The 24,666-nt window shown below is 44.7% G+C and overlaps 1 long non-coding RNA gene across 2 annotated transcripts; it reads right to left on the reverse strand.

Annotated features, from left to right (window-relative positions):
- Positions 1–260: 260 nt before the first annotated feature.
- Positions 261–9,318, reverse strand: LOC139828147 (uncharacterized). Of its 2 annotated transcripts, XR_011739459.1 has the most exons (6): positions 8,846–9,318; positions 8,418–8,623; positions 5,307–8,023; positions 2,325–2,429; positions 1,337–1,569; positions 261–757 (listed from the first exon to the last, which is right to left on the reverse strand). It is a non-coding gene; the product is annotated as an uncharacterized lncRNA (long non-coding RNA). The 2 variants fall into 2 exon arrangements; XR_011739458.1 differs by having other exon boundaries at positions 261–1,569.
- Between the last annotated feature and the right edge of the window lie 15,348 nt (positions 9,319–24,666).

Consider the following 24,666-nt stretch of genomic DNA (forward strand, 5'->3'; position numbering starts at 1 on the left):
CTGTGTTTGTATTCCACGGGAACTATAAGGTCATTTAAAAACAATTCTATTGTTCTGTGCTAAGGTAGCTTTCTAAGTGTTGGTGTTGTCTGAACAGTGCAGCCTTACCTTCAACCAGGTAAAAAAGGATGTCACGTCTGGGCACTGATTTTCAGCTGTACCTCCTGGCATGCAGGCCATCCCGTGGGTGAAGACCCTGGACTTTAAAGGTTCGATCTACACATCAAGTGCCTTGTGTGTGTGTGTGTGTCAATAGTGCATGAAAACCCTGTCCTGCCCTGAAGTGCTGGCAAAGCAGTTCTGGTGGACACAGTAATGGTGGTGAAAAGTCCCATGAGTGTATATGGTTACACTAGAAGTCAGTCTAGCCCCATATTCTGTCTCTGACCATGCCTACTGGCATATGCCTCCAAATAGCGTAAGAATGGGACATCTCTGCCATCTTCCTGCGCGGGAGTGCAATCCCTCTTCCAGTAGCTGGTGGCCCAAAGGCTGCCCAAACAAGAGGTGGAGTGTCTGTACTTCAAAGTCCATGAACTTGCCCAAATGCTGAACTCACATCAGCACCCACAGGACCCACCCAAGGCAGTCTATAGGTTCAGTACACAAAGTGCCTCCCTTTGATGGTGCTGAACATGCAGCTTCACAGGATTTCTTCATATTCTCAAGTTCCTGTTTTGTCAGACAGTGAATAATTTTTCTCAGCTCAGCCTCCAGGTGTTAGTTACAACAAAACCAGCCCTTGCCAGAGCTATTCCTGTATGAAAGGGAGAATAAATTACAGCTATAAAGCAATTTCAGGCCATAAAGATGCAATCAGCCTTGAAGTTGGATTCATAACTGTTTCAGTCAAATAACCCACACTTCTTGCCAAAACAGCCCTGCTGGTTCAAGACCTGGCATGTAGACCTGACCAAATATGTACTTTCTTTCCCTCCCCAAATTATTTTCCAGTGTTGCCCTTAAGGCTGACTTCTCGCTTAATCTATCTCACACTCAGTAAACCTTTCTGAGGCAGCAGGAACAAGAACTGACCAACACTGGAGCAAGGTGGCAGGGGTATCATAGGACACGGTAGTCCTTGTGCAAGCCACGACCCTGCTGCTATCACAAGGTGACAACATAGCCAGGTGGAGAAATCAGCTGGATGTTCTCAGGCGGGGATCTCTTCACCTCTCTTTGAGTTCCATTCTCACCAGGCATTGACTCATTACTATTTTCCAAGCATCGTTTTTTCTCTTCTGTCTTCTTCTAGCCCTTCTTACAAGGACCATTAACCCCTTCCACAACATAACAGAGGTACTGTCAGGGCTGGTTTAGGGAGATATGGTCCTACCCTGAGATGCGATGACCATTTTGCACAGCTTCTCATACTTCCTTCCAGGTTGGTTCCTGGTGTTTGATGTCCCCCAGGCCCAAGATGGCAGACAGGGTCTCTGGGCCAGCACAACATATGTCTATTTGCTGTCTCTGTTGCTGGGGAGAAAGAAGAACCTCCAAGGAACATCTTGAAGTCAATGCACTTCTCAAGGGTTTTCTTCAGCTTGTTCCCACTGTCCCGCTTGCTCACTGTCATGACAAATAACACAACCCGTCCTTGAAACTAGCTGGTCATCTCCCATTGCAGCACAGAGCAACTCAAGATGCTTATTTAGACATTTCAGAAAAGGCAAGGGAGACGGCCCTTGGACTCTGACCATAAACAGCAAACACAAGTTGAGGCAGTGGCTCTTTGAATAAAATAGGACAAATTCTCTGTGCTCCACAGTGAATCGTAGAATCACAGAATGTCAGGGATTGGAAGGGACCTGGAAAGCTCATCCAGTGCAATCCCCCCATGGAGCAGGAACACCCAGCTGAGGTTCCACAGGAAGGTGTCCAGGCGGGTTTGAATGTCTGCAGAGAAGGAGACTCCACAACCTCCCTGGGCAGCCTGGGCCAGGCTCTGCCACCCTCACCGAGAAGAAGTTTCTTCTCAAATTTAAGTGGAACCTTTTGTGTTCCAGTTTGAACCCGTTGCCCCTTGTCCTATCACTGGTTGTCACTGAGGAGAGCCTGGCTCCATCCTCCTGAGACTCACCCTTTGTATATCTGTAAACATTAATGAGGTCACCCCTCAGTCTCTTCCAAGCTAAAGCTAAAGTGGTGGATGTTTGGCAACAGGTCATGAAAACCAAACACTTCCCATTTCCAAAAGTCAGTCTGCCTTCTGTGGCTGTTGTCACAGAGGCAGGCAATTCATCTTCTAACTCATCCCTTCTTGTCACAAGTGTCGGATAGGGATGTGTCCTCCAGAGAAGGCACAGAGGGCCGGAACAACTCACCCAGCACCGGGAGACGTGGGAAACATGAGCCAGATATGATCATCACGGGGCTGTCGTCCTTCAGACACCAAGAGCCGAGGGGTCTCTTCAGCTGTAGGTGCCAGCCTGGGAAGACAGAAAACACGGCTGCAAGCATAATATCATAATATCTCTCAGGAGAAATTCAGAGAACTGCCTTAAGGAAGACAACTAGCTATGCATAAATCCTAACAACCCACACGGAAGGCTTTTGAAGAGTGTCTCAGCTTTGCTTCTTGTGCCCTCTCGTGGCTGTATGCAGCAGACCCTACCACCTTACTTTGTATTTCCACCAAGTTCAGGCAGTTTTACTCTATTTTCTACTGTGCAGTTCAGCCGATGTTGCTGATATAGCCCTGGCCAGAGCCAGTCCCAGGGCAGCAGCTTTGTCAGTGTGAACCAGAGGAAGCAATCCTGTATTTTTATGCAGTTCATATGATCTCGCTAAGGGCTAAATCTTCGTTCTCTAGAAAGAGATGAGGATTGATACCCCAAACTGTCTCAGAAAGGGATCCTGCCTTGTACCCACACTAAAACAGCTTTGTGGAGGTCAGCTGGGGACACAACTGCTTTCTGTCAGCAAACCATCATGCGAAGGATGCTCATTGGCAGCACTCACGGTGCTGATGACAGGGGTCATACCCCTGCCATGTGCCCTGTGCACCACCTTCTCCTGCAAAACATCTGCTGCAGGACCAAGGCACACATTCACACCCTCTGCCCCAGGGGGAAAGGGATTTGTCCAGAAAAAACCTGCAAAATGGCAGGTTTGTGGCCAGGATGAGCTTGAGGGCAGGCAGCACCTAATGCTCAGGAGGGCTGGAGATAGAAGCTGCAGGTAGATGGAAGAAAGAACCAGCACCAAAGGCTGTGTGGTCCTCTCAGATGGGAAAAGCCCAGGAAAGCTGCAAGTCAGGGTGGGAGAGGAACTTTTTTAGATGTGATATTGTTCCTCATGCTTGTGCTGAACAATAAAGCTGTCTACAGCAGAGCTTAAGCACAGCAACGAATCTCTCCAGGCCTGGAGCAAACAGCATTTTCCAGCATTATTATCCTCTGAGCACCGCGCAACCACAGCAGATCTTGTCCTCACATCACCCCTACAAGGGGGAGTTGTTGCTTTCCGTGTAGATAGTAGGGGCCCCAGAGAAAATTGTGTCCCCATAGCTCATGCATGACACCTTTGGCAAACACCTGGTTTGGCCCTCTCTCAACCAGGACCAGGTGTCCCAGTATTCATTACTAATAAATTAGACCCAGCTAGTAGTTCTACAGTTGCTGAAGTTAAGAAAAATAATCTTGAACTGAGAGCAAAGTTAGAACAGAGCTTCTTCTCCACAGCTGGAAATTTAAAATACCCCCAAGACTTTTAATTCATGAGTGTAAGCCAGCCCTCCAGCTCCTCTTCTGCACATCTCCCTTGCCCAAGAGACAGAAAACAGGAACAAAATCCATTCCGAAGTCCTTGTTCTGCCAAGCAGCAGCAATCCTCTGGAGACCAGGCTGAGGGGTTCTCCATCGGCAGATCTGCTCAGCCTGGAGCCCGTCCCAGGAGATGCTCAAAAGCCCTCGCCGTGACCCAGCCCCATTGCACCGCTCAGGGAAATCCACTTTTCACAGAGCAGCCATCTGTGCGACTGCCAGCTCTCCCACTGCAACTTGTTTTCAAATGGAAAACATTTCCAAGGCAAGCCAAATACTTTCCCATACAAAAAATCGGTTGCTGAAAAACTCCACGAGTCTGATCGTGAAATATATTATCTTGGATTAAATGGCAGCAGCATGTTCGTGTATTCAGTCTGGGCTGCTCCTCATACATCACCCACATCTTTGCTGCCAGCTAGCAAACAGTGTGCATTTCTGCACTTGAAACCAAGGAAATGCCATGAGGAATTATCTTTCCCTCAGAAAGAAGTCCCTCAGAAATTCAATTGCCTCCAGAGAGAATAGAAGAAACCACTTTGATCTGTCTTTAATTAGTATATGGGGTTGTTTAGAGATCTTTTGAGGTCTCATTCGATTAATAACCAGTTCATTTGGAGAGATTAGTGTTTTTTTCTGGAAGCAGAAAGACTACTCAAAGCAGTGGAACAGCTTAGCTAATGTAACATCATATAGCCAGTGGGATAATTTTTTTACAGGAATTACTAAATGTGGGCCACACACATGCTGTTTTCCACTCTGTCACACTTGGATATGTGCTTTCTCTCCTGATTCGTGACCAAAAGGCGCTGGATCCAGCTCAGAACTGGTTTAACAAATATTACTCTCCAAAGGTCTGTTCTTGATCCCTCATAATCACATATCAGATTTTCGTGTCAGCCAAGTCCGCTTGTACCATTGGAGCAGAATTCAAAGTGGTCTTGAAGATTTCCTGCGAGGGTTTATATCAGCTCTCACTGTAAGGAAAGGGGAGCCCTGGCATCCCCGGCACATGCAGCTGAGGACCTGTGCAATATTGCTGGTTCCGTGTTAGCAAAGCCAATATTTAGCTATTCTGGGGCTAAAAAGCTGGGGGGAAACATAAATTCTGCCCTCTAGAGAACCTTGTTTGTTCTCTTGCATCTTCACAGCCGTCCTCACCTCAGGACACGTCCTCACACAACTCTACATCTGCTTAGAAAATTAAACATTTTCTATCACAAGGGGTTCTGGAGTTGTTTAGGGTGATTCTCTACCAGAGGTTTGGAAAGGCGCTTTTTGCTGAGTTAATGTTAGGTTAGTTATTGAATTAATTTAATTACTAGTTCAACGTGATTTAGGAGACAGGTCTCCTGAATAAAGTCTTTCCAAATTTCTCTTTCAGTTATTCTCACGTATGTGTTTGGAAACCATAGCTGTACTTTTGTGATGAGATGCCGAAGAATGAAATAATATATCCCCAGAAAGAGAGATATACTGATAAGCAGAATGATAATAATAACAAGCATGTGTCACTGAAAAATGAAGGGAGGTACAACTTACAGCTGAAGTTAATGGCTTCCTTGAGAGGCTTTGGTCAGAAAGATGCTGATATTCTCAAAGAACAAATGTGGCTTGAAGTCAATCCAGCTTCTTAAACTAAAAGATAATTGTTCATCATAACAAAGCATGGAGAAAATCATGCATCAAGACCAGAAAAGAACATAAGTCAGAATTTTTGTTGAAAATCCTCCAAATTCACAGTTCCATTCATTTAAATGACCCATTGAGTGCCTTAATAACAAGATTAAGTTCTTAAATTTAAAATGGCTTTAAACATTTACTGGAAACCAAGGATGAAACCTGAGCAGAGGTCTGTCTATTCTCAATTTGGAAGTCCAGGCATTCATCTCAAAATGTAATACACACTTCCTCAGAACGAGAAAGATGCAAGAAGCCCAGTATATACACCTCCCAATTGCTGGACATCAATTCTGCCTATTCAAGCAGTCTGCCTGTCCACAAAATACACAGGAGCTATTCAGCATCTCTTTGTGCAAGGCTGTTGCAACAGAAATGCTGGGGTCAGGGTATGTATATTGCCTAAAAGTAGATACAAATCAATTAGAGATTAAATGCCCATTTCTGCAGAACTTCGGTCAGTTTCCCAATGACCAGTATAAAATTTCAACGTAAAAGATTTTTTTTTCCTTTCTTCCTTTCCTTCTGTATTTCTTTCATCCTTACAGCCCTCTAGTTGGTAATGGAATGAAGAACAGATGCAGCAGAACTCACTACAGTCCCAGAAATGCTTGAGCAGCTCCTAGAGAAAAATGACCAAGCAGCAAGGTTTACAAAGTGCTTAAAAGCTGAGTGTAATAGCAGCAGTGGAAGCACAATTTGGTGATGTCAAATAGCCGAAAATTGCCAGGAGGAAACAAAACAGAGGAATTCCCAGCAGTGGTTGTAAAAGTCTATTCCTTGCTTGCAGTAGGTCTCTGTGCAAAAGTCTGAGTACAAGCTGCCCAGGCCCTTTGCTCAAAACTGGCTCATTTATAGATCTGGGCTTTGGTAACAATACTTCCCAGTCACTATCACACAGCCCTCTGTGGGGACTCGATTTGCTCCAGCAAACCCACCAGCGAAGGTGGAAAACATCCTCTTAGCATGCAAATCTTAAGGGAGAAGCACGATTCCTGCTGCACGACTATTTGCATACTGGTATTTGTAGTAATAAACAGTAATAAACCATACCAAAGCGGGTAGGGCTTTGGTGTAGCAGCCAGGGTGCCTTTCAGCTACACTTCTGGGAAGTTGAAAGCATGACTGGAAATTTCCCTATAAAGAGCCTTGATTTGGCACACAATGTTCTCAGTTAATGTAGTTCATGGGCAAAAGCAGAGACTTGCAACCTCATGCTAAAACCCCCAAAATCCTCACCTGCATCATAGATGCCAAAAAGCAGAGAAGTGAGTTGCAGAGCATTGTCACTCCACCACCTGGACCACACATCGTATGTGGCGACAGCATGGCGAGGAGAGGTGACACGGAGAAGAAGGACAGGTCAAACACTCCTCCCTATGGGATTATGTACAGTGCATCATTTTGGGGGTCAGCAGTGTAAGACAGCCTGCATTGCGGGTGAACTCCCATAACGAACATCAGTGATGCTCCAGATGTCTGTCAGCTGAGACAATAAGTCAATTTTCCATAATCTGAAAGCCTAACTCAGCTTTCCCTGATTTTTGAACTTAGTCAGATCACAGTTTGTCTTGTATTCAGATCTACCTTATTTCAAGCTTATCTTGTGTCTACTGATCATGTCGTGAGCAGATGTCACTAACAGAGGGAACCAGAGCAAACATGCTAAATGTTACCCAAACCAGCATCAGGATTTCAGCAAATATATCCAGACAATTAGGCATGCTCTAGGGTCGAATCACCCTGGCATAGCAGCATAGCCAAAAAGGTGCTGCTTACAAAAAGCAACCACGAAGAAGAGCAAAAAAAGCCACGTATAACAGAAATAACTGTGCAGACACACTGCCACGGCACAGCCTCCAGATGTCAGCAGCAACCTGATAAAACGGTGCAGAAAAACCCCGCTTGCAGGGTATGCCTTCCAGAAACACTCCCTTGCAGTCCCCGTTCTCCTGCCTGGGATGCACAGACAGACAGACCGACAGGAGGGTTTCCAGTTCACCTGAAAAAAGTCCTCAGTTCACAGACAAAACCAAGACATGTAGTTTGTAGCCGTGCACACAAACATTCTACATGCACATGTGCGCTTCAGTGTGTTTCTGTGCATGTGGGTGCTCATCACATTTATATATATATATACATGTGAGATATAGATAGACAGGTAGGTAGGTAGGTAGGTAGATAGATAGATAGATAAATGATAGATAGATAGATAGATAGACAGACAGACAGACAGACAAAGAGATAAAACTTTTGGCATTAGGAATAAAAGGCTCTTTGCCAACAGCAAAATCAAGGCATATCGTCCAGCACCTTTTCTAACCATATGCATATTCCTCTCTTCCATTACACATTCCTGCATGCCAGGTTGCTGATGGGCCGAGAAACACAGCGAACAGCCCTGGATAAAGGATCTGAGAACATAAGCAGCGGCCGCGTCCTCCATTGGTGTAAAACAGTGTGTCTTGAAGTCTGTGTAGTAAGGCTGGTGTTAGCTGATCAAGAAATTGGTTGTCTCCTCTATTCTCCTTGGCCTGTTAGGTTCATTTTGTGCCACTCTTTTAGCAATGTAAATTTGCCTATTAGAAAAAACAAAAAAAAAGGCTTAAAAAAATCCAAACTCTACCTCTTCTTCCCTTTAACTCTGACATCTCATTTCAGCCCACGAGATTTAAATACAACCAAAATTTATTGGGAGAGAAAAGGCCCCAAATTCTCCTCAAAGCAGGCATTTCCATTGTCCCTGTGACAGTGTGGAGCTGTGATGCAGAATAAAGTCACAAGTACAGCAGCACTGCCCCTGACACCAAGCACTGAGGCAACAGAGATGTGAGACATACTCCTACATACTCTCCCCTAACATTGCCAGATTCTCCAACCCTTACAGGGCACAGAGGTGTTGTTGTTACATGAAAAGACCCTCCAGATCCTCCACCACCACCGTGTTCATGCTAAGAGCAGAGTTGCACATACCAAAGTTTGAGCAGGGCTGGGGTGCCTGGAGGGATCGTGACACAGAAGATTAATGGATCTCTTCCAGCCATAGGTTGTCAGTTAAGTCAAGCACTGCTAATGCAGGATGTTGTCCGGAGACCTCAGCACAATGACGAAGCTTTTTTTAAGTCCTCTGTGTAAAAGGCATAATCCTTGTATGCCAATGGATCACATCCTTGAGATCCCTAGAGAGCAGGGCAAATGTGGAAAGAAAGGGAAAGGAAATCCCTTATTTCATAATGGTGCAAACAGACATGTCAGGAGAATTACATCAACATGCAGCACATGTGAAATTTAATACTCCTCCTAATGCATTTAGATGAGGCAAAATGCAAAGTCTATACTGCCTCTGGGAATAATTCCGGTAGGAAGCTTTCACCACTAGGAACCAAGGACTTTCTACTTACTCTGGAATTTGAGCCTTTGTTTTCAAAGCCTTCCTGAGAGACTTCAGGATCAAGTTTGTTAAGTGTATGTTACTCTTTGAAGATCTGTCTTCCAGAATGAAACACCAGTGCTCTTCCCAGCTATGCTGGTGTAAATCAAGAGTAGCATGCTTGAAAATGAGTAAACATTCATGGGGTTGCAGACAGTCTGCAAAAGAGGAGAGCCTGATCTCTTGCATTGCAGAAAGCCGAGATTTGCAAAGACACACAGCCGTTGTCCTTTGTCTGGTGTGAGCTGGCATTGCTGCAGAGGTGCATCAGACTTGCGTGAGTTTCCACCAGCTTTGACTGTGACCCATAAGGCCCTCAAAGACTCATAAATGCAAGAAATATTTGCTTTGGAATGCTTGCGGATGGGAGGAGTCTGAGGTCTTCTGGTTGGTTTTCCTCCCCCCGTATGTCAGACTGTAGATATGGGATTCAGAAAAGGATACAGCTCGGATGTGGCTTGAATTCAGACAAGTGACTTGAAGTGATGATTTCCCCCCTACCAGGCTGCAGATGATCGATGTATTATGCATGAAAATAGCGCCAGGCACAGATGGGGTGGGAGTAGAAGGTGTGAGCTGATAATGACAGCAGCCAAACTCTGCTAGAAAAGATTCTACAACACACTTCTGTGTTCAGCAGAAAAAGGATGCAACGTGCATGAGAGACTAGCCATGGTTTAAAGGGCCAAACAGTTTAATTACCAACAAAACTGAGGTTTATGCAAGGATTTGAGTGGCATGGTCACCAGAGGGAGCAGGGGATTAGCGTCGATGATTCAAGTGTCTTCACATCTTGTGTTCTTGAATAACCATACAGAAGTGAGTGTAATACTTATTTTGGGTTTTAAAAGCTGAAGACAGGGAATCCAAAGTGGTGAAATGGTGCTGCATCAGATATTGCCTCCAGCAGGATCCTGGCTCATACTCAGCACAGCGCTAAGAACTTGGCACAAGGTCCAAAGCTGAAATAAATAGGAATTTCTCCATGGCCACTTCTAGGATTTGGATCCAAGCCCTTGAAAACCAGCATGCATGGCCTGATCCTGAAGAAACAATGGCATTTTGAATGGGCAACATGTCACTGACTTGAAGCCAGGTGGGTACAGACCGCAGTGGAAGGATGAGTCAAAAAAGCTCCAGCACCATCTGCAAAGGGACCTGGTGCTGTGCGAAAGAGCTTAGCAAGTGTGCTATCCATAGAAACCCAGGTGGAAGCAGTGATGGTCCAAAGAAAATACCATGACTTCCCTGGTCAGCCTTGGAGCATTCTGGAGATCATTGCAAGACCAGATGCTTAAAAAAAAAAGCTGTTTTACTTCCACAATCAAACCAGGGAATACTCTGTTCCTTATACAGCTTCTTTGAAGAAGCTCCAGCCTTGAAGCATTCATCTGACAGCTGGCAAGATGTCCAACCACAGCTGATCCCTGATGAAATAAAACGTTGGCCCTGAATCACCAGAGGTTGAGAATGTGCATTTCTGGAGGATCATCAGGCAAAGGCAGCAAAGACTTGCTGGCAATTTGCAGTTCATTTGCCAGTTCCAGGCCCTGTGGAAGCCTGACCCTTCTCAAAAATGTCCTTGCATGAGTCCACTCTTTGATACCAGCCTTGATCGTGGTGACGGTGACATAACGGCTATAGGAAGTCTGTGCCTGAGGGATCCAAGCTGTGTATTCAGAGACATGCAATAAACCTTGCAATGCTGAGACACAATAGTATTTTGGGAAGTCAGGCGAGCAAGCCTTGCACAGAGAAGATGAATATTTTACACTCCTTAGGGGCCAGGGCCCTATGAAATGTAGCTGTTTCACTGCTCAGAAAGCAATCTGGTAAAATTTCCTCCAAACAGGGCTTAGATGCTCAAATTTGTCCATGGGAATAAGCATTTCTCATAACATTGACCAACTTAAGCTTGCAAAGAAACCTCCCGCAGAGGGAGCATCACGAGGGACGAAGTTTCAACTCCCATATTTCCCATAGTACAGGGGGTTGCAACCCACTTATGGGTGTGGTAAGTCACCCAAATCCAAGAGCAAATGTGTCATACAAAGGGTGCATTAGGAGGCTGGAGGAGCCCAGCACTCATGGTGGTTCCTGATGGGACATGTCGCATCATGCTCTGCTAGTTCATTGGTCTGGGTTTTCTCTGCTTCCTCTCCATCTCCTAGCTCAGCAAGCCATCTCCTCAGGGTTTACTTCACACACACCCTGTGACACCTTGAAACAGGCTTCCCTGCCACCGAGGTCCAATACAGTCTCCCTAAACTGTAGTAGAACCTGAAGGGCTTGAGTAGGGCTAGTTTCATTAGCTTTATATCCAGCCAAGACACACCACAGACTAGTAAAAGCCCCTTCCCACTCAAGTTGGCTCTAAGGTCACATTTGTGATGCCAGCACCATCGAGACCTGTGCATCAGTCTGGATCTGACCACGGTCTGTCCTGCATGGCTGTCCTTACCTCTTGCATTTTCAAGGAGCTCAGCAGCAATTTACAGATCAAAGCTAATCAATAATACCAGAGCCCTTCCATCAAATTGTTTTCGCTAAATTACTTCATCCTTTAAAAACAAATAAGAAATCTTAGCAGACCACAGTACAATGCCAGACAGACTGTCACTAGGAAATTATGTTTATTTATTCTCTCTCTGGCTCTTGGCTGGCCCCATTACCAGCATATCTTAGTGTCTCTTAGTCATCAGCATATTTGCCTTCTCTCCCTTCCCCCTACCCCGAGGTACATGTCTCCTCTCAAGTACAAAGCGTACTGACATGGCAAGTTTTTGAGCCTATTTAACACCGGCTTTATCTGAGGAGAACTAGATTCGGTGACAGAACCTCAGAATTAATTACACGAAGGTGAATTCCCATCACAGAGCCCGGCACAGTGTCACCGCAAACATTCTAACAGCCAGTCTCTGGCCCTCAGCTGCCTTTCTACAGCCTAAAGCAATTATTTGTACCTGCTTGGTGAAACGTGTCAGCCCTCTCAGACATGTTGCGATATAGCAAACACAGTTCACCCTTTTTATTCACAGAGGAAAGAAAAGGGTATATGGTGGATTTGGGCTGTGCACACAGTCCCTTATGCTGCTGTGCTCATGCCCTTCAGGCCTGAGAATGCAGCTGTGTGTGTAAGATTCATGCAGTGAATACCCCCTTGCAGATGAGATGCAGCCAGGCTCAGCGATTTGGCCAAAAGCAGAAATGAGACTCGAGGCCAAGGAAGCCAAGTTTTAAGTGCAAATCTCAAACTCCAGCCCACCCTCAGCAAGCCCCACCAGCAGGGAGCAAATGGGACAATGAACCCCCTCTCCCATCTCCCTTCTGTCAAGTGTCTTCAGCCCTCTCCTCTCCCTTTTCACCTTCCCTGCATCCCAGAGTATCCCAGGTGGAAACTCTCCTCGTCCTTCACACCCCAGTTCCAACTGTTTGCCATTCCCCTTGTTGCAGCTATTGCAGCTGACACATTCCCACTAGTCCTTTTTTTCATTTGTTTCCAAAAAGGGATATGTTTGGGGGTTTTCCTTACATACCTGTATTACAAATTGTACAGAGCTGAGCTGACACTGCGGTTAGCCTGTGAAGTTCATCAGAGATGATCACAGGAGAGCAGAGGGTGAAAATGAGCCAGGTTAAATTTCAGCATGGAATGAGGAAGGGAAACCATGTTTATCCCTTCTGCTGCAACGTGCAAGTTTCCTTCATCTTCCTCAGCAGCTACCAGCTCCAAGGCAAGGAAAGAGGGATGGAGGGATGAAGGGAGGTTGAGTACAGTGGAGAGCAAGGGAACTGACCGCATGAAGTTGAGATTGGAGCACAGGACAGGGAATAAGCAGTGGAGGAGACATCTCTGCCTTTCCTGGAGGAAAAGACCTGTCTGCACACCCCAGACTCTCCCTCTACTAGGATGATATGGGCCTTCTTGGCTCTTTTAAGAAATATTAGAGGCAGAAGAGATTTACCCTGGGGCTTTGGGGTTTATTCAGAGCTCCTGGACCACCTCAAATTGATTGTCAGCTGTGAAGGACCCTGGGGTCACCCAGGGAAGAAGTGCTGAAGAGACCAAGCTGCTTCTGGGCAGAAAGTCCCATAGGGTGGTGTGCATTAGGGTCCCACACACAGGGGGATGGGATGAGCTGTCGGCCAGAAGAGCCCACAGAAGCCTTGAGAGAGGAAGTTTTCCAGCTGATCGGCAGGAAAATGGGGCTATTCTCGGTGAACTCGGCTGTGGCACAAAAACAAAGTTCTTCCTCATTAGGGAGGAATTTGACGGGCCTCGCTGGTAGCCCGTGCCGTGGCACGCAAAAGGTCAGGTCTCATTCTGGAAGCTTTTCCTCATCTTCTGCCAGCGGGAAAAATCATTTAAAATATCCTCTAAAGAGCCCTGCCTCCCCCCGCCAAGACCCCATTCCAAATATAAGAAGGAGGCAATCGCCTCAGCCTGAGGAACGGTGCCACGGTGGGAATGACCAATGTCCCTGCCCAGGTCCCTTTGCATCTGACAGCCTCATTATTAAAAGGGCACATCTAATTAAGAGGGGAAGGAACAACAAGTACGTGCTATTCCCACAACACACCACGTTGAAGAGATCACCACACCAACATCAACTGTCACAACTTGTCCAGTTGTATATTCATTTTCTTAGGGAAAATTCAGTCTGTTTAGGTGTCTTGGTGACACCTTCGGTGCTGTGATTGGCCTGGGTCTGTCTGCACCACCTGTCATGAACTCTCCCAGTGCTCTAGTACCCTTCATAAACACGCCTCACAGTCTTATCTTGGGGTGAAGACTGAAGGAATCAACTCTGGCCATCAGAGTCACGTCAACATAAAGGTTTCTCACCTTCGCGATGAGCTGCCATCGCCGCCTTCTGCTTTCTGTAGCATCAGATGAATCAGATCCATCCAGACCTGTGGAGGACCATCTTTGTGTCCCATAGTACGACACATCCAAACCTTTGTTGAAACCATTTTTTGTCCATGTTACATGGGAAAGTTGACACCTGTCTGTTGTCTATCAAAATCTTTCTGTGCCAGCTCCATTTGATTCTCAAATTGTTTGTGAAAATGAAATCCCACTTCTGTGATCGAGGCTGATTATATGCTTAAGGTAATTTATTGTTACTCTGAACTCAGCATCTTGACTTGCTGGTTATATGGATTTCCAAACGGAGTTGTAGACAGCGGCAGTCACACGTTGTCCAAAACCTCAGACCTGAGCTGAAGAAGTTTCGTTTCAGCTCCCATCATCTGCAAGGGTCACAGTTAAGTAAAATCGGCTTAAGCTGGGATTGGAAAACTGTGTCTGCTACATTAGCAGAGGGATCAGATGACAGATTTGGTCTGGTCTCGTTATCTAGCCATAAAAATGTAAGGGCCTAAAGTATTTGGGGAATGGGAATGCAGAGAGCAGGAGGGATTTCTGGAGGATCTCTATGCAGTATTTGCTGTCTGAGAAAACGAGACCAAAGGACCCCCCACCCAAACTGTCTGATGTGAGCTCTTATCTCCAATGACAAACTGAAACCAGGAGAATCAGTCTCTTCCTTTTACAAACAGTTGGGGGAACAGGGGCTCCTGTGTGTCTACAACATCTCGCATTTATTTTTAGCTTCATCTATTTGGTTAGTGAGGTCACTGGAGCCCGGGCTTAAACATGTTTTAAGCAAATGTTACCCTGACCTGCCAAAGCTCTGAATTGCCTGCAGCTATACATACCCCAAAGAAACAGAGCTAATGGTGCACGAGAATGTTATGTTAGCATTTTATGCTAGAGTTCAAATAATTATGTATCCTCATTTATTGCAACACTTTTTTTTGGACATGGAAAGTGTAAAATACACTTTGAGCAGTTTCGATCCAAAAAACATTTGATGAAGCTATTTCCTGGCTGAAGTAGCCCCTGTGCCTTTTCCAGTAATTCTGTATTTAGGATTTTATTTACACAGTTCACGGATTAAATCACAGTTTCCAGTCCTCCGTATAAAAAACAAACAAAAAAACTCAGCCCTTCTTCCCCCAGAGTTGAGAAGCATTATCCGAATTACTGCAAGGAAACAAATGTTGGGGTACCCAGAACCACCAGCTCCCAACAATTCCAGCCCCATCCAAACTAGAAAACAAGTTTGTGGGGGAAAACCTTCTTGTGGAGCTGCAGAGATTATTAGCAAATAGTGCTTTTTGTAATGATAGCTTGTTCTGTGAATGCAATTAAGCTCTCAATGAAGTCCCCAAGCCCAGCACTGGAAACATGCCAGGACAGAGGTGCAGGGGAGCGGGCAATATTCATCACTGTTCCAGAAGTGAGATGAAGCTGAGGAGCCCGCAGGAAGCTCCACAGGTGTTAAGTAAGGTAGCACAGTCCTGGATCTTGCAAGGTAAGTGCTTGTCCTAGCAGGCTTTTTGGTTGCTCTGCTGGGAATCATGAGCATGCTGGCATAAACCCAGACTCTGCACAGGCTACAGGTCCTGCTCAAAGAAAAGGTGTCCCCCGAGGAATAAAAATCACCTTCAGAAGCATGCATCTATGCTTATTTTTAGTCTTTAAGATGAGTCATTCTGGAAAAAGTAGTTTTCTAAATGCTGATATAACCATCTCTTCCCTAGGGATATATTCATGTAGCTGCAGGTAATCAAGTTACGGAAGCTCAGCAAAAGTTACTGTGAACAAAGTAAACTACAGTGACTACCCATGTGTAGACTTTTAGCCTCCTGCAAGTGCAAAACAAAATGTCCCTGCAGGGTGACTGGAACTAATATGCTTTATTTTCCATTTGCAATTAACTCAGAGTTGCACGTGGCCTCTTGCTGGGGCAAAAGTGATAAAGAATTAAGCTTCTGTAACTCAATTGCTTGCAAGTACTTGTTATATATGCTGCAGAAAAATCACCTCTCTTCCTCATACAGAACCAGAAGATGTTAAAGTTTTGTTTCAGCTCTCCTCCTGACCGGCCAGTGTGTCTGAAGTTCTCACACCAAGATCAAATTCCCACTTTTTCTGCTACCAGAATACTGAACATTTCTGCAAGCAATGTTATTCACCTGGCGAAGCCATGGTCACTGCAATAGTGAGCTGTATAAATCAAAATACTTAATTCTAGAAGGCGAGCATTTTGGACTTTCATTCAGACCTTTTGTTGTTCTTTCATTATTTGCATATCTCCTTTCCTAAACTGATAAGAAAGACGCTCTCCTTCCCATAAAGCCAAGACAATGTCTGGCTGTGCCTCATTTGGGGTGCAGATACAGATATTCCCATGGATCTGCTACCAATTTGCTAATCCCTGGCCAAAACTGCAAATAGTTTGTGATTTATTTAATTATTGAGAAGTTCTGATAATCAGATTGGAGACTGGGTGACACCATAAATGGCACATCCATGGTGAGCAGTCCTTCAGGACAATTCACCATAGACTGTTTAGAGTCCTGTGTTATGGAAAAGGAGTTGTTTGAGCTATCCAGACACACACAGCTATGTACTCAGGCTTATTCTGAGTAGTGTGAGAATGGGCAGAAAAAAAAAAAAATAGAAGAAAATCCGCTGATAATTCATTTGTGGAGGGTAATTTACTGGGTCTAATCAGAGCAAACATCTCTATGGCTGGAATGCTGAAATAAATTAAATATAAAGCCTTCAAGGTCACTGCTTCCCAAGCTAATAATGCAGCACTGCTGAAGTCAGGTGGATACACTCTGGGTGAACACACTGTGCTCCACTGTGAAAAATCCTGATTGGTTGGATGTAATGGGAATATTTCAAGGAGCAATCAGGTCCACCTGAAAGAAAAATGGAGTAAACAGAGGATGTAGAGGATTCAATCTTCAAATGAGGAAATTTTAGCAGGATTTTCAGAGAAGTTTAGATGCTCAGATTGGAAACAATACATATAAAGAGACATTTCTGTTTGGCAGGGGTTATGGGAGTTAGAAGGGTTTGGGGGATGTTGCTAGCAAGATGTAAGATGTGAGAAGCAAACCTTGCTGTCTCCCATCTGAGGACTGATGCAGAAGCAAAGAGATCTTGCAGGAGTGTCCAAATAGCACATCCCACCTCCTGCAGTGACTGGTCCCCCCCATCCAAGGTTTATAACCCTCTCTCAGCCCCAGCTGCCCCATCCAGCCGGCCAGAGGTTACAGCCCCACCAGCTGCACAACACAGACATTTCTCTGCCTTTCACATCCCAACCCTGAAGAGATCTGGCTGCAGAAACAACAAATAACCACCTTAACATTGAGCAGGTCCTGGCAGGGGCAGCTGTGAGCAGGAAAGAGTGGAGACCCCAGACACAGGCAGAGGGTCCAGTACTGGAGGGTCTCCTGCTCCAGACAAGGGGGTGGACACCCTGGAAGGATCTTGGTGCCTGGTAAAGCCCTGAGCCTTTGAGGTTTGCCTCAGCAGACCTGGTTGTTCTCATCTTGAAATGTCTGTGAGTCTGCTCTGTGCCTCAATATGATGCCATAAGATTTCAGTGCAACCATGGGTTATATTTTTGCTGTTCTGATGATTTTTATGGCAGAAGAAGATCCTTCCATAGCAGGATTAGAAAAATACCTATTTTTTTTTCTTTTTAATATTTTACTTTTTACTTCTTTTTTGATAAATATGCACTTCACAGTCACCCGCAACTTCACACTCATTCCTGTGAATCTCACTGTTAAAAATGACTGCCTCACCCAAGCTGTTAATTTAAGATTCAATCCTGTACATGTATACGCGTGCGTGCACACACACACACTGTGCCATCCACGAGTCACCTCTGCATATATTATAATGCAGTCTAGAAAAACATGATCAGAGACCTATTCCTCTGCCCTCCATCAGACCCTGCTCTGTACATAATGATCTGTATCCCCAAATGAAGCAGTTGTTGTGCATTTCCCTCCCTGTTCATCACACAGCCTCTCATGCTCGTTCACTTGCAGATCTTTGAAACCCTGCGCTGAGCTTTCCAGTGAAGTGCTCTCTATTTGAGACTGAAAACCTCACCAGCACTAATGGATGCAGCTTCAGCGGAGCTCTGTGCCACAAAATGCTACTATTATCCCCGTTTTTGGAGACAGGGAACAGAATTGCCAAGATAGGAAAGTCAACATTGTTAAAAGCATCTGCTAATTTGAGAAAGCACAAGGGTTGACTTTTTGGAGTACTTATTTCCATAGCACTTGGTCCCAGTACAGGTCCCCTTTGACTGCATCTGCAATCATGAGAGCTTCACCCTTGTGTCTGGTAGAAGGGGTCACAAGCTGGGGACTAAAGTGACCAGCAGCATGTAGTTAGCACCCATCTCTTAGGAGTCTGACCTGACCAGAGACACACAGAAAAATACCCATCTGAAGCAGAAAAGGCTCTAAAAAAACAAATGCTGGATCTTCTGATGGAAAACATCACATCTAGCTATCAGCTGCGGGCTAATAGTTTTCAACCTGTGGCCCTTTTCTCTCTGAATTCAAACCTACTACGAAGGTGCTTAGATTGCTGTAAAGGTGTTCGTGCCTCCACCAGAAAAACTTGAGTGTGAAAATCAAAGCTGTGAAAACCACCAAATTTTGCACAGATGCCATGATGATAATAAATAAACAGCAGGCAACAGGCTTCTCAATGAGCTAATAGACTCATCAGCTGCGTTATCAGCTGGAAAGGAGATAGTTATCTTCACTCTTTTCCAAAACAGGAGTTTATTTTGCCAATACCTATCTGGGTTGAGGTCCTGCATGTTTCTTCCTACACTGTTTCTTCCTCTTGCCTGCTCTTTATCCCAGCACTCAGCCAGAAAATCCATTAGTTTAAGCACAGTTGTAGTTATCTCCAGTATCTAGACATGCTGTCAGAAAAGCCTGAGTTGTCCTGTATGTTCAGAGAAAGAATTAAGAACAAATTGATTGAAAATCCAGGGGATGGGAGGGGGACCTTCCCCCTCTGCTTCCTGTGGTCCAGAAAATCCAATACTTTTAAAAAAAGGATGTAATTTCACATTTCCTGCCAGACTTCTCATTGTTTCTTTAAGCTGAGGTAAGATTCCAGCTTTTTTTTTTGTGTGCTTTTCTTTTTTGCTTATCCAGAGCAATAATTCTACCAGTACAGGTTTTGACTGACGCTAGCATGAACTGCCATTTGATCAAATTTATGATCCAGGTTTACCAAAATAAAACTAGTCTCATCAAGCTCGGTACTAGATAAGGACACATGCTCTCACAAATCTGAAATGCTGTTGAAGAATTTGGTTTTCAGGCTTTCCAGTCTGTCACCATCCTGCCTGAATTTGGTGGGAAAGGAAGATAAACCATAGAAAGCAAACTGGTTTTAATATTTCCTAAGATTCACACTTTTCACTTAGAAAATGTGGGATTTTTTTTTTTCCACAAAGTCAAAACCAGTAGAATAAATTGCAATGAAACAATTACAGAGTGTCCATTTCTGGTCTTCACTTTTCCCGTAGAGGTTTCCCCTTGGGGCAGTGGTTTGCCCTCATGCGATGCTGAGCCTTCAGGGACATGTTCCTGCATCTCCAGAATTTTTGCAAGGTGTCAGCCTCACTTCTCGCCTTGATTTGGCTGCACGTGCTTTTGGTTGGAGCCCCTGAGGCCTTTTCCAAAACCCAGCAAAGCCAACAGGGGAATTTCTTATTAATCTCAGGACCCTTAGATGTGGAATGCCAGTTTGCAAAGCTGTGGTGGAGGAGAGAGGCACTAGTCCTGCATCCAACACTGGAGTCCTCAGCACAGGACACACATGGACCTGTTGGAGAGGGGCCAGAGGAGCCACAGCAATGATCCGAGGCTGGAACAGCTCTTCTGGGAGGACAGGCTGAGAGAGTTGGGGTGTTCAGCTGGAGAAGAGAAGCTCTGGGGAGACCTTATTGCGGTGTTCCCACACTTAAAAGGGGCCAATAATAAAGATAGAGTCAGACTTCTTAGCAGGGTCTGTTGTGATAGGACAAGGGGTGATAGTTTTAAACTAAAGGAGGGAGATTCAGGCCAGACATGAGGAAGAAATTTTTGACCCTGAGGGCGGTGAGAGCCTGGCCCAGGTTGGCCAGAGAGGTGGTGGATGAACCATCCCTGGAGACATCCCAGGCCAGGCTGGACGGGGCTCTGAGCAACCTGAGCTGGTGAAGATGTCCCTGCTCATGGCAGGGGTGGCACTGGATGAGCTTGGAAGGTTCCTCCAAACCAATCCATTCTATGATTCTACATTTCTATGATAAGGGAGATGGGGGAGAGACCTGGTCCAGCTCTCCAGGGCAGCTCTCTGGTACAAAGTAAAGTTCAAGTAATTAGGACAAGTGGCAGGTTGGTTCCAAAAGTACCTGCTTACGTTAAAACAGGCTGCTGTTGTAGCTGCACGCATTGGGAGCCACTTCACTGCTGCAGACCTTGGAAATGCAGGGTCTGAGAGCTCTCCTGGGCAGGAAATCAAACGGGTTTCAAAGAGAAACCTCTCCTTCAGGGATATGTGTTCCCTGCCTGTGTTTCATCAACCCCTCAGCAAAATCTAGCAAATTCAGCAGAACAACTGGGTTTTGCCCAATCTGCTTATTCCAGCTGCCAGTGCTAGCCTGGTTCTGAAGAAGGTGATCTGGTGAGGCAGTGAGCCTGAACCAACAATGAAAAACTTGTATTTAAGTAACTAATGAGAAAACCACCTATTTGGCTTTGGCATACATATTGCTTAAGCTACCAGAAAAGAGTAAGGACTTTGTTCCACCCTCATCGTCATTTGTATCGAGTAAACTGGCAAGGAGTTAGGACATTGCCAGTATTTCCACACATGCAAAAGAAACCCACCCCCCCAAAAAAACACCCATAGCTCATTACTCACATCCCCAGAGAAATTATAATAAGAGACACAGAGTTTACCACCTTCAAGCAGGAAATAACTGCCTTTCTAATGCTTGCTAATTGCTTCACTTAAAACTAGTCTGATTACTTGGCACTGAGACAGTATTTTAAACCTGAATTATTGCTTGGAACTTTCCTTTCACCTACCAAGAGCCCAGGCCATTAAAAATGTGTAGCAAAGGTCTCCCTGCGAGGCACAGGATTGCCTGTTAACTCTTTTATGAATCATAAGAGGTGTTTGGCTTCTGGGACAACGTCTTGCTGTCTTGGCATATATGCCATGGAAATGAAGGTGTTATTTATTAACAGTGCAGCAGGCAGATACAAGCGTGCAAATGGAGAAACGAGGGTTGTCATAGAATCACAGAATAGTTTGGGTTGGAAGGGACCTTCCAAGCTCATCCAGTGCCACCCCTGCCATGAGCAGGGACATCTTCACCAGCTCAGGTTGCTCAGAGCCCCGTCCAGCCTGGCCTGGGATGTCTCCAGGGATGGTTCATCCACCACCTCTCTGGCCAACCTGGGCCAGGCTCTCACCACCCTCAGTGTAAACAAAATGTCTTCCTTATATCTGGCCTGAATCTCGCCTCCTTTAGTTTAAAACCATCACCCCTTGTCCTATCGCAACATGTCGTTGAAACAAGTCCCACTGTGGATCTCTCAGGCATACGATTAACAGCTGCCACCTGGGGTGGGATCGTGTTTTCACTTCTTGAAACCAATAGGCCAAAATAGGTCATTCTAAGATTCACATGAAAACAAATTATTTATTAACTTATTTTGACTTTTTTTTCCAATTGAATGGGGATTACAGTGCTGTTTTTAGGGGGTGAAAGACATCAGGGAAGTGGTTATGGGAGCATAGCTGTACACACTGACCTGAGGGAGCAAACTGGTTTGGAGCTGGCTGTACCAAACATTGTCATTAAAACTGCCTTTGTCACATCACTTCTTTAGGATCAGAAATTAACTTGCATTTTGTACTTGACAGGAAGTTATTAAGAAATCTCCACAGCTACAATAAAACTGATGGTTAAATTGCAATCTTTCACAAAGAATTTGAATCTCAATACAAAATATCAATAGGGTAAGAAACAGCTGTGTAGTTGGCACATCCCTGAAGTGTCTGCTCCTGGAAGTCTCCCTTCAGGTGAGCCTCAAGTCTGGGGAGAAACCAGAGTTTGTGGCCACGGATGAGCATGACAGCACCCAACAGTGATCCACCTCTCCAAACCCCATACAAAGAGCTTTAGGGGGAATTTTCAGCCGTCTCCCACACTGATCAGTTATGTTTTCCATCTAATTCAATACAAAGTTTCTTTACCATTCTGGAAAATGAAGTTTTTCACAGGCAGGGGCACAGTTAGGTCTTTCTCCTTGTCCATGTAGTTTGGGAGCTGTGATGCAAACTCTGTCCTCTAATTTATCTGCAATGAGTTTGGCAGCTCGCAGCCTCACTTCAGAATGCAAGTGAAATAAAATGTACAAGAAAATGCTGATGAAGTGACTGTAAAGCACAGCCTGAATTTAACACAGGATGTTTTGAGTCAATTAGTCAAAATATGTGGAAGAAGGTGGGCTTTGCTATCAGGCCATGGCTTTTTTAAGCAATGGGCATCCAGAATAAGATTTACACATGAAAAAAAGTCTGAAATGCAACTCAGATGCAGAGAAAAGGCTTTGACTTTGGGTCATATACATAGGTCTATACCCAGCAAAGCTTTACCCACGTGTATGATATATGAGGGGTTACAGCCCGTGCATCCGCACTACATGGGCTTGGGACCACGCTGCCAAATCTGCTCTTGCCAGGGCAATTGTTAAAAGCAAATTAAGGAATCTCTAGCAGCCAGGAGAACATTTTGGAAATGACCACTAGTTAAAATGTTGGCCGGTTGATCAGGAGGCAGGAAATCAGGTCAAAAGGAGTAAAAGTATGTGGGTCTACGTGCAATGGGAGGAAAATAACAGCATTTTTCATCTTCAGAAGCCTCTTGCAAAGCTTTTCTTAGGAAGCAGACCGATCATAGAATCATAGAATGGTTTGGGCTGGGAGGGACCTTCAAAGGTCATCTAGTACAACCCCCTGCCATGAGAAGGGAGATATGCAGATGAAATGTGCTGATCTAAGCAGAATAAATACTTAGTGCTATCAGCAGAGTGGTGGCTCTGAAGGTGTCTTTGCAGCTGATGTTTTTAAGCCTCCGTGTCAGTCAGGAGAAAATGAAGCCAGGGGCCAGTTTCTCAGCTGGTGCTAGTGACTAAATATTAGTGATAACAGAGACTCCCAGCTGTGTTCTCGTGCTTTATTGTACCCAAAATTGAGGGTAGGAATTGAAGACTAGCACCAAATAATCCCCTTTCTGAGATGATGGCTCGATAAAACCCCCGTAAAAAGTTTTTGGCAAGACTACCCCTGGTTCAAACCGCAGGATGTCAGAGACAGGGACACAAGACACTGGCCACTGGTGTCCCACCAGCCCCTTCTGGCTCTGACCTCAACAAGAGACACAGAGATGGAGGAGATGTCATAGTGGTACCCCAAAAAATCTTCTTGCATGTCCAAACCTCAAGAGACGCAACAGGCTACAGAAAGGTAGATTGAGGCAGATGGGAAAAGCACCTTTTAAAAGGGTAATATCACAGAAAAAGACGGTAACATTTAGAAAAACACCAAAAATGGGCTGTTTTATCTGAGCAAATGAAATCCAAGCAGAAAGCACAGACCTGAAGAAAACTCTGTCACCAGACATCCCCCAAGCTGGGAGATGTCTCATCTAATCTCCAGTGTCAACACTAAGTTATAGCGAGAAAGGACACTGCCAGGGCTGGAGGTGACGCAAGTGCCACTTCTGACATGGAAAACACCACTTCCAGCTTCCTGAACACTAATTTTGGCACCCAGCATGACTGTAACGGGTGCAGGAGTGATTGAGCACACTGTGCTATAAGAGGAGCCCTTTCGTTTGCTATGTATAAAAAGCCACCCCATGCCTCCAGGATAAACATTTGTATTTTTATGATCTTTTCTCCTCTTCAGCTCACTTCCTGCATCCTTTACCAGCCCCCCAAACACTTGATGAAAGACTTATAAAGACCATGGCAGGAACTGAAACTTAACATTTTTGTTTTCAAGCTTCAAAAATATTTCCCAAACATCTCTTATTCCTCTGCAGGAAATCCCTTTAAAAACATTCTCCAGTGAGCAGTTAAGTAGTTGAACCAACACACCTCCCATCTCAAATTTCTGCTGGTAATTAATAAACCAACTGAATGTCTGACAGGATGGCAACTTTTATCATTTCTATAAAAATGTTAATGAGTCTGGTTATTTCCAGACCTTCACTGATGTGATCGGAAAAGCAAATTAGACAGCGTTGTAGCAGTCTGCTTAACATTCCTTCTTTTGTGCTGTAGCTGTTAATTTATTCCTTTAAGCCAATTTTTGCACTGTCACTACGGTGAAGGTTTTCTCAACAATTTAATTACAAAAAAAAAAAAAGAACCCTCTAACATGAAATTGCTACAGGATAAAAATCAGTATTTAAGGTGTCATCTTAAAAGCAGCTCGTATCTTCCGTATGTGTGAGGGAGAACATGCACACACCCATCAAGCCTATTTGAACGTGTAAATTTATAAACTCTCTTTTTATTTTTTAATTATTTTTTTTTTAAAGAAAACATTTCCCTTGCTGTTCTATCATCCTTAGAACTAAATGCTTTTTGGTTAATTGAATAAACACTTTTGCATTGTGGAAAATAAGGAGGCATTATTATCACTTAAAAATCCCATACATCTGAGGTGGTCCAAGACTTTCTGAGAATCCAACATTTTATAAAGATTTTTGAGCATGCATAATTTTTTGCCTATAAATGCCACCCACTCGGAAACAAAGGAACTAAAGTAGGCTGTAATTACTTCCCTACACAATAGATTCCAATTGTTTCTAT

Source organism: Patagioenas fasciata, chromosome 5 (genome assembly GCF_037038585.1).
Source record: "Patagioenas fasciata isolate bPatFas1 chromosome 5, bPatFas1.hap1, whole genome shotgun sequence".
Lineage (NCBI taxonomy): Eukaryota > Metazoa > Chordata > Aves > Columbiformes > Columbidae > Patagioenas > Patagioenas fasciata.